The following is an 11,644-nucleotide window of genomic DNA, read 5'->3' as shown; positions in this document are numbered from 1 at the left end:
ATGTGGGTGAGATTCTATATGATGTCATTATTCATAAAGTATGGGAGAAATAAGACCATGATTTGGGAAGGATGTTAAAATTAATTTAAAATGAAGCATATCCTGGAAATATATGGAGTAGGCAGTTAAAAATAATTGAGTGATGAACATTAAGGAGGGCATGTGATGTAATAGGCATTGGGTGTTACATAAGACTGATAAAACACTGATTTCTACCTCTGAAACCAGTAATACATTACATGTTAATTAATTGAATTTAAATAAAATAAAAAAAAATAATGGGAATTACGGTTAATAAACAAGTTTTATAAACAAAACAAAAAATCACTGTTACTAAAACATGGGAATTTGGGCAATTATATATGACCCTTTTTTTTTTGTCATGATAGAAAAACTTTTTTTTTTTGTCAAGGTCTTTTCTACAAAGACTTTATCAAAATATAGCCAACACACTCATCTTTCATTGGTACTATATTAAATACTACCTAAGTTGGAAACAATAGACCCTAAAATTATTAATATTTCTTTGAAATCTTAAAAAATTACCTTGGAATATCATTAATCATTATTATTCTCTCTCTCTCTCTCTCTCTCTCTCTCTCTCTCTATATATATATATATATATATATATATGCGTATATATATATGCAAATGCTTAACCAACTGAGCCACCTGGGTGCCCCTATAAATCGTATATCTAATAAGGCACTGGTAACCAGAAAATACAAAGAACTTATATAATAATAATTAAAAAACCCTCAATTTAAAAGTGGTTATAGTGGTTAAATTTTATACATCTATCAGTACTTTTTTTTATTACTATAGCATCATCAAAGGAAGGTAACCGGTATTAGAATTATAAATAATTTTTTCAACCAATGAAAGCATAAAACATCTCTGTAATTCTCCATGGACTCTAGAACCAAGATTTAATGAGACTCAACATTTACATTACCAGGTTTTCAAAGTAAAATGTTCTGCTCAGGTTATCATAATAGTGGAAGATGTTTCCCCTCCCCAGTCTTCCTCCAGCAATATTTAAAATTAAAATCAATATTTAAGGATTTCTTTTACTTTGGAATGATGTTTTTTTTCTCATCAAATATCCTTTCCTTCTCTTCATGAGTATTTGTCGAATTCACAAGTGGGTAAAAAAATTTGGCTTAGAAATTTAAGCTCTTCTGTTTCCTGAAATTCCTGTCATATTTCTTGTTGTAGAGGTGGAAAACCTCTTGTGGGAGTGCTGCATACAGATTAAAAGTCAGAAAAGGCCTCATGTTTTCTTTTTCATCTGAGTTCCGTAAGAGTTTGGCCTCTCAGCCGTACACATCTCAAAATCTGATTGGCAGCTAAAGCCATAGCAAGTATTTAGTAATACCTTCTGTTTACTTATTGATTAAGGATGATTTGGTCTGTGAAAACCTATGCCAGTCAGCCTTTCCAGAGACTGACTTATTCCAGGGAACAACCCATGCTGAAAAAAAAAAATTCTTTCTTTCTATTAGGAATATCTATCTTGGAAAAATGAAGATTCAACAGAACTTGAAAAATGTACCGAGGTACTAAATATACTGATGCAGATGTTCTGGGAAGTAAATAGAATTAGAGAAAATATGTCTGCCTAGAGATAAGCATAGTACAGCCTTATCATGGCTGGTAGGAATTTCTTTTTAGGTGAATACCAACAAAATAAATAGTTCTCTGTTTTCCAAATTGTCTCTTTTTCTTCTTATTTAGTATTTATATTTGATTGGTAGATTAAATGAATCTGCAGTTGGCTCTGATCTCTACTTTGTACAATATGATGGAGCTATTAATAGTTTCTGCTCAGGGATAATCTGTCCTCTTTAGACCTTCTCTCAACTAATGAGTCTAGGAGAGATTTTAATGAACACCTGGTTTTTTGTCACTCAGCATTATTTCTCATCCCCCCTTTTTTTCTTTTTATCTGGAAGAGAGAGGAGCAAGATAGCACTACAACATCGTTCTAGGGAATCATTCTTTCTATTATCTCCACAAGTGACGGTGGAGAGATTGACTCTACACTTCTTCACTCAATTCTATATTTTAGGAGTAGGACTTGGTTAAGTCATTGGCTTTTCCTGATGTTCAGCCACAATGATTGAAGAATAATCCAGTCATCCTTTATGGGAGGGAGAGAACATTTGCTGAGGCTGGTGGGAGGAAGATGGCTTTTTTTTTTCACCCTGAGGGGCATGATGTGAGGAAGTGAAGTCAAGATCTGTAGAAGCCGTGCTATCTATCTACTGTAAGGGGAGAACCTAAAACTGCCAAAAGAACCAATTTTGAAACCTCAGGACAAAGTTACTACCATGGAAGGCAGAGCAGAGAGATGGAGAAGAGTAGGCCTTTGGTCATGCCATTTGAGCCCCGTGGGAGGGGAAAAACTAATCGGAAATTAAATGTTTATATGGACCTTTTAATTATCAATGAGTAGATTTAATTTACATTTAAGTTCTATTTACTTTAGAGTTTCTGTCACTTGGTAATAACACAGCCAAAGAAATGTTACTCAACTGATAAAGAAGTGAATGCTCATTTACCAAAGAGAATAATTTTCTTTATTTATATATATATCGGACCATCAGAGAAATTTATCACAAAGTTTAGTGTATGTGTTTTCAGTCAGTGGGGTGATTCTGTGTGATTGGGAAGCACAAACAGAGTCACGCTGGGCTGGGGTGTGAACCTTGTAACACTTCGTTCCAATCTCAACTTTAGACCAGAGGGGAAATGCCATTTTGGAGGTCAATGCTTTCTTTTCTTTTCTTTTTTCTTTTTTTTTTTTTTTTCGGGTGTCACACTTAACTGCTTTATGCTGTGAATTTCTTGGATACCGTGAAAAGCCTATTTTAGAGGCTTAAGGCATGGTGCTCAAAAACTCCCTGGATGTTTTTAACCTTTTAAAAAGAAATATTGGCATATTGCTTTTCTTTGTTCACATTTGGGTACTCCTTAATAGAGGGTCAACAATGTCTGCTAAAGACTACAGATGGCAGCTGCCTGCAATTTCCTCAATTTTCTATAATTTCCTCTGGCCTTTGCACTTCAAATGAGCAATGAGGAATTTCTTCAAAAATTATTTTAGATGAATGCTATACTTATATTACATATAAACTCTAAGTTATAATCTATCATCTCCTGCAATAAATCCTACCATACCTATGTTGGATTTCCTATGACATCCTCCCCTACCAGGCAAGTCCTCTTCCACATTTATTTCTCCTTTAGAAGGCTGGCTCTTTGTTTTGTTCTTTCCCTGTGGTACACCATTTTAACAGGTCAATTTTAGGAACACTTTGAGTTATTTTTCATTCTGTTTTTATTTTGAAAGACTGAGAGTTTGCATCTAGTTTTTCACAGAATAAGCACTTTTGTTATTTCGAATCTGATTGTCTTGTGCCAGGCTTGAAGTCTTAGGCTGTATATAGATGGTTTAAAGGGAAAAAAAGTCTTGGGAAGAGTTCATTTGATTTTATCAAAGTGAAAATCTGGCCTAATAGTTCAAACTTTCCAAATATGTTGAATTAGTGGGCCAAATTATCTGGAATGGCTCTTCTAGGTAGAGTTTATCTTTTATCTCTTTATTCACTCTTGAATATCTAAAAATATGAATTTTGTTCTGATACTACACTTTATATCCAGGATTACCAATTCTAAACATGGAATTCAGTCTCTAATTTTATTTTTTATACCATTTCTACTGGGCTTTGCAACAGTGCCTTTATTTCTCAATGCAATCTTTTGCTCTAACAATTAGAATGCAGAATCCTTGGCTTTCCTTTTTTTTCTCAGACCCCAAATGCAGGCATTTCACATTGTTCTGTCCTTAATCTTTATTTCCTTTTCTTTTTTGCTCATTATCTGCTTCCAAGATCTCAAAAGTCAACTTCAAGTGTAACTTAACTTCAAAATCCATGTTCGTCAGCTCCAATTACTATGCAGAGAACCAAATCCAAACATTTAACACCTGCTTAACATGTCCATTTAAAAGCCTCCTCATTAGTTCAACTTTAACAGATCCCATTTTCTTTCACCCTAAATAAGAACTTCCTTCATAGACCGGACAACTTGGAGTTAGTATTTAGTTAGACTGCTTATTCTTTTGAAGCCAACATCCATTCAATCAGCAAATTCTCTCTACTACACATTCAGGCTTTTCTTTCTATTCCTTTCCTACAATTCTGCAACAAATCTTAATTACCACTTGACCGATTTCTTGCAAGAATTTCTTCCCTAGGCCCCTTATGTCTAGTCTCTCATTTTTCATGGACATGGATAGGTCAATCTTGTTAAAGCATAGCTCTGTACTTTTCAGACCTTCATTCAAACTCTACCATTGTAAATGAATACAATCACAATTTTCTAGCACAACTTTTAATCACCTTTACTACCTTTTCAGCTTTACTGCTTGCTATTCCTCAACCTGAGGAGTGAGGATACTTCACCATTCAGTGCCTCAACCTGAGGATTGCTATTCCTCAATCTGAGGTTGAGGATACTTCACCATTCAGTGCCTCCCCAGTCCATACAAATCCTTACACCTGGAATAATCTCCCATTATTCATTATTCATTATAAAGTTGCTAAAGCATCCCAACCTTCAGAATCTCTTCTTCACTACCTATCTCCCAGGATGTGCCTTTTCTTTTTCTTGACTTTTTTTTTTTTTAAAAAGATTTATTTATTTGAAAGAGAGAGAGAGACTACAAGCAGGGAAAGGGGCAGAGGAAGAGCGAAGAGGAGAGAATCAGACTCCTTACTGAGCATGGAGCCCTGGGAGCTAGATCTCATGACCCTGACATCCTGACCTGAGCCGAAATCAAGAGTTGGATGCTTAACTGACTGAGCTTCCCAGGTGCCCCTTTTCCTTGACTTTTATTAAATCAAATATTTTGTTATTGCTACTATTTTAAAGTTATTTTCTATTTAAAATTGTTATTTTAAAAATATTTATTAATTTTTGCATTGTTATTATTGTGCATCTTCTTGCCAAGAAGCTATAAGTTCCTCCGGAACTGGTAATTCGTAACATTCATTTTTCTATTCTCCGTAGTACCTAGTGAAGGAACTGCCAGGGGCTTAAGCACATCTTTGAATGTATTGCCAATTCTGTGCAAACTGAACAAGGTTATGAAACAGCCCTCAACACTTTACTTTTGTTTAAAGATTTTATTTATTTACTCACGAGAAACACAGAGAGAGAGGCGGAGACATAGGCAGAGGGAGAAGCAGGCTCCCATGGAGCCAGGAGCCTGATATGGGACTCGATTCTGTGATACTGGGGATCTGAAGCTGAAGGCAGACACTCAACCACTGAGCCACCCAAGCGTCCCAACACTTTACGTTTTTTATTCTGCTCACAAGTAATTAGCTTCTCTAAGCGGAGTAAGGCTTTCTTCTCACTGACCTATGTGAAATATAGGTCTTTGTAACATCAGGGTAAATTAGTTAAAAAAATAAATATATAAGAAGGTTCCAAATAAGCAATGTGACCAGAACCTCAGATGTTTTCTCACTCTCCCATGCAATAACTAGGGGTTTGAGGACTGAGCCTGCTGCTGAATAGTCATGTGGCATTGGTTAGAATATATCATCTTTGTAAGTTTTTTTTTTTTTAAGTTGGTTTTCTTATACTCCATGCTGATGTTAAGCAAAAACAAGACAGTATATGTAAAGAAGTGATACAGTGAAAATGCTCAGTACACAATAGCCACTAGTGATATATCATGTGTGATAGACTACTTCTTCTTAGCTAAAACTCAAATTCCCATCTACTGAGTGAGATCTCTGAAACTATAGATGGGACTGCTCCTCCCAGGCTTAAGTTTCATTCCCTGCTTTTCTCGAATCAAATTGCTGATGTCCTTCCTACCTTGCTTAGAAGATCATAAAATCTGCCATGATGTTTCATTCTTGAATTGTTGCAGAAGGATAGAAAAATTGGCAGTTATTCTTACGATTTTTTTTTTTTTTTACTGATCATCATTCAAAACTGTTTCATTTGTATAGCACAGCCCCAGACAGATGGGAGCTTTATTTTTTTATTAACTTCTAATAATATAAATGTTTTGATCTATTCCTCTACCTTATTAGCATATAAATGATAGAGCATTGTCTAAATAAGAAACAGATTGAGCGCACATTTTGAAGGACTATTTATAAACTTCCTTAACTCGTGGTCAGTGCAACACATGTCACATTGCCATTATCAGTCATTCCTAACATCTGTCTAGTGCTTTACAGTTTACAAAACACCACCCACCACATCATCTGCTCTGAGATTTGCAAAACCCAGTTAGGAAGGCAGGGCAGGTATCATTATTTCAATATTATAAGTGAGGAAACTGAGGCTCTCAGAAATTAACTTTATGCATAAAGTCATGTAGCTTATAATGGAGACCAACATTGAGAATAGTGTTCTGACTTTTTTTTTTTTAAGAGAGAGAGAGTGCAAGGGAGTGGGAGAGAGAGAGAATCTTAAGCAGGGTCTATACCTGCAAAACCAAATAGAATGCGGCAGAGATGCCACCCTGCCTCATCTTTAGGGACCTCTGCCTCTATCATATAATCAAGCCTGTCGGGATCCCTGGGTGGCGCAGCGGTTTAGAGCCTGTCTTTGCCCCAGGGCGCGATCCTGGAGACCTGGGATCGAATCCCACATTGGGCTCCCGGTGCATGGAGCCTGCTTCTCCCTCTGCCTGTGTCTCTGCCTCTCTCTCTCTCTCTCTCTCACTGTGTGCCTATCATAAATAAATAAAAATTAAAAAAAAAAATCAAGCCTGTCTAACCTAATGGAAAACATTAAAAAAAAAAAAAAAGGTCATATGACCTACTGGAGACTGAGTGATCTTTCATTTGGTTTGCTCAATGTGGATTAAGAAGCTGCTTTCTCAACATTCAGCAAAGTGACCATGTGACTCAGCCCAGTTGGCATGCATTTATTTTGAATATACAGAGTATACTGGTGTAAAGTGACCAATGTAAAGTGGATATAGTTTTATCTGTCATGAGGAATTGAGGCAACAAGCGATATATATATATATACATATATATATATATATAAAAGAGTGGTCATCTTAAGAAGCACGCAATACTCTTAAAGCTAAATGTTACCTCATGAAGGTTTTCCTTGCATGAATAAATTATGAAAATACTTACTTTAGTCACCTTTTGTATAGACATTTTAATCTGACATGAAATTGTTTACCTTTTTCCTTAAATCTAAATGGGAATTTTAATTCCTTGAATTATGTTAGCCAAGTACACCTGCCCAGTATTCTTTCTGTAACAATAACTATCAAACTGAAAAATTAGATGTATTTACTCTTGATAAATTTGACGGTCCATTTGGAAAGTCCTCCTTTTGGTATTTAACAAGATTTAATAGGTTTGGACTAAAACTTACTTCGGTGTGTCTTTGAAAGATATTGTGGGGTAAAAATATAGGTAAGTTTAGCCAGCACCTCCTGTAACATTAAAAAAAACTGTTCATTAAAAACAATTTTTTTTTTTGAAAAAGAGGGGGTGTACCTGGGTGACTTGTGGTTGAGCATCTGCCTTTGGTTCAGGTCATGATCCCAGGGTTCTGGGATCAAGTCCCACCTCGAACTCCCTGCAGGAAGCCTGCTTCTCCCATTGCCTGTGTCTCTGCCTCTCTCTCTATGTCACTCATGAGTAAATACATAAGATCTTTAAAAAAATATATTTTTTTTCTTCCATGGATGGTGTCTAGAGGCATTCAGAATAGTCCAGTGTTTGACATACCATCACAGACTGTCTTACAACAGAGTCTAACAAAACCAGGCTGTTAGGACCAGGGCTAGTCATGGTGTCCTTAGGGCTGAGTGCCAGATCCCTGTCCACACTCCCATCACTGCCATCTATGCTCAGCCAAGGGCCTTTCCGGAGAATTTGGTTCCTAGGCTGCTGTGTTTTCCAAGGTGTTGGTAGAAGATGGTTCTGAGGAACATGACAAGGTGTCCTCACAAATAAGATTCCTTAGCAACATCTGTGGAGTCCAATGGGAACAGGGGTGGACTGGCTTCTCCAGAGTGTCTGCGTGTACATTGTGGCACCTATAGGGCAGGGTGTCAGTGTTCCTGATATACCCCTGTGTGCCCAGAACACCTGGGAAACAGCTTGCCAAACCCAGCCTTCTTGTTCCCCAATATCAACCAAAACCTTTGTCAGCAAACTTCCCATGAAGTTCCAGGTCAGGAAGACCATAGCCTTTGGTTGCTGTTGCCTTTTCGAGCAGATCATCCCCCTGTCTGTGTGGCCCCAGCAGACTGGCTGCCCCCTGGGGCACTGCAGTGCTTTCACTGTCATTTGACATCAGCTGGGATGCTCTGGCCAGCTGGCCTCAGGACAAGTGTGGGCAGAGAGCACAAGGCAGTGGACAGCTGAGAAAGATGATTTCAAGAACTTAATGTTGCAGTCAGAGGTCATCTTCCACTAGAGTTTAGAGTCTAAGTGTTGGATTTTTTGTTAGTTTTGGATTTATGGGAGGAAAATAGAAAATTCTTGTTCTTTCTGTAAGAAAAACAAAACAAAACAAAGCAGGCTGTCTTGAATCCCTAGGAATAGAATTGTTTACCTTTATACCAAGAAGGTTCTGAAGGCATCAAAATCCTCATGTGGCCTGTGCCCAGGCCAACTTAGTGGAGTTCATGCTGTGAGATCTAAAGGTCTCCTGAGGTTGTCTGAAAAAACATGTCAGCAGGGCGCTTGGTGGTTCCATGTGTGCTAAATGTGTCTGTGCCAAGGTCAAGAGTGCTTTCCTCATTGACGAGCAGAAAATTGCTGTGAAAGATTTGAAGGCACAAGTACTGTCAGAAAGTTAAATTTAAAAATGAAGATTTTTTGGAGGGGGAATCAGAAAGCAAAATAAAAAATAAGTTTTATAGTCTCATCCTTTAGAATGAGACAAAGTAAATGAGTACTATTAGAATAAAAGGATGGAAACTAAGGGGAAAATGAGTTTAACTCCAACAAACACCTGGAGAACTGAAGAAGCATTTTGTTTATTAAATTTCCAGACAAGAAATTTTTTTTCCATGTTGAAAATATAGAGCATTTCCTACTCTAAATAAACATGCTTCCTAATTTAGCATGAACTTCCTCATGCTAATTAAGCAACTTTAAATATTATTTGTTGTGGTCAATGACATGACTTTATCTACCTTGTTTTCCCACCAGAAATATATGTATGACATCCGGACACTGTTAGGGAATACATTTTCACTGAGGTTCCCATGGTCTGCAACACCTATTGTTTAAAACACAATAAACTGGCAGAGAGTGAATCTATAATAAAACCAGCAACAGTTGCTTGGCACCTGGAAATACATGATGTGATACAATTATGAAGTATTATGTAGGGCAAACTGGCACTCTTACACAAACCTTAGGACTGTTAGTGACTAGCACAGGTATGTACCTATTTCTCACTCAATTTCCTTTACTGATAGGAGCCAGACACAGTTTAACTCTCACTGTGAACCAAATGTTTTCGTACCATCCTTTAGGGACTAACAAATGATCTTCTGCCCTCATATCCAATGAAAAGATATTTTGAGGACTTAGTGACACCATGCCTCGTTCCCTCTTTCAAAAGTATGAGCAAACATAATGTAGTTTCTTCTAAAGGGATCCATAGGAAAAAACCAATTAAGCTTACATCAGGAAACTAGAGTATTATTAGATTCCAATATCTACTCATGGACAAGAAAACATTTTTTAAAAGTATTTTCCAGTTTTTTGTGAGTAGGCTGTCCTTCTTTACGATCAATCACTGGCCTACTTAAAAAAAAAAAAAACCTGTTAGGATTAATAAATGATATCTGTAGGATTTGTGGAGGTGGACAATACACTGAACAAAATGTTTTCAATTTCTATTGTCCCCAAATACTCAGTTTTATGCATTACTTCTCTCTTTTAAAGTAGGATAATCAAGTCTTAATGCAGTCAATTTTATTTCATAATACAATTACTTTGTAGTTTATCCACCTAAACTATCGGAAGAGCTAACCGATTAGTAAAAATATCACAGATTACATTTAACTAAATTCAAACAGAAGTTGAGTTTAATACTTGGCTAAGGGGCCAAAATTAACTTAAACACACTATACAAAGTATACACATACAATTAGAGGGAAAGATCTCATTAAATTAAACAAAATGACAAGAACAATATAAACTCTTAATGAGAAGAACAGCACACGATTGAATCAAATTAGAAAAGAAGAATTGAAATTATCCTTGAAGGGTTTAGATTTTATCATTAGATTCACTTTTATTACCAATGATTTTTCATTTTCAGAAGTGTCTTTTACCCACAAAATAAGGAGTTTTCAATTAATAAATATAAGTACGTTACATAGAAAATGTGGGACTTAAGTTGAGAAAACTTTATAGTAATCTCAAAGGTTTCTCATTTCAGTACTGTGATTTATTTCCTGGTCTATTTCCTACCTACATCATGGACATCATGAGTCATTGTTTCTCCAAACTACGTTTTTTCCCTTCAATGAATAATCTTTCCAGTATAAATCTGATTGACCTTCTCACTTTATGTCTTTCTTCCTTCCCTTTTTTTTCTAACTTGGATTATTTACAATATTTATTTTGAGTCTCCAGGTCATCCTGAATATGGCCATAGGCCATATGGGAAATAGCTTTCTCTTTTGTGTAATATGACTAATATAATCAGTAAGTAGTTAACATACTAATTATCTATCATAATGCTTAATAATCAGAGACTCAAGAAAACTAAGTGATGGTTATCAACTGAATTCTGGAATCAGAATATTTGAGTTCAAATCTCAGCTCTAAAACTTACTAGTTGTGTGGTCTTGGGAAAATTGAATGAACTTTCTGAGTTTTAATTTTCTTATTTGGTAAAAGGGAGCAATACTAATACTTGGCCTAAATTATACTAATTAGAGAGGGAATTACAGCCTTTAAGGAAACTAAGCATCCAAAAGAAGAGCTAAGACAGAAAAAAACAAACAAAAAAAAGCATTATTGTGATAAAGAACTATTAATTACATTTTAAAACAAATTAATATTGTTAAAAAAAATTTAGTGCCTTGAGACTTGCAATTTACATGTGTTACAAGTCTAGGAAAGAAGAAAACTCATGTTTGATCCATTTTATACATACTGACAAATATTTCTGTTATGTTTGTTGATGGGTATCTGTGCTCCCTTTTTAAGAATACCTTTGTGGCAAGAAGGTACAAAAAAAAGAATATTTGCATTAAACGCCGTAGACAATGCAAATTGTAAATGGAATTTTAGTAATTTTCATATCTTGCATTTCATATCTTTCTTATACCTAGTATTCGTATAATAAATTATCTAGGTTATATAAAAAACAGTGAGTATCTTTACTTTCTTAAGTGTTTATTTGCTTTGTTAAGAAAAATTCCATAGGTAATTTTTTCAGCTTAAAAAAGGAAATTACAGATAAGCAATACTGAGGAAAGTACTACTACAATTCCTAGCACCCTCAGATAACTACTCCTAACAATTAGGTGATCTAATGCTGCTTGTATATGAATGTATGTTTGATAAAAATGGGATCCAAATAGACATTATGTAATGTGGCAATTCCTTTA

Source organism: Vulpes vulpes, chromosome 1, assembly GCF_048418805.1.
Source record: "Vulpes vulpes isolate BD-2025 chromosome 1, VulVul3, whole genome shotgun sequence".
NCBI lineage: Eukaryota > Metazoa > Chordata > Mammalia > Carnivora > Canidae > Vulpes > Vulpes vulpes.
The sequence above is the reverse complement of the archived record's forward strand: the minus strand, read 5'-3'. Positions refer to the sequence as shown.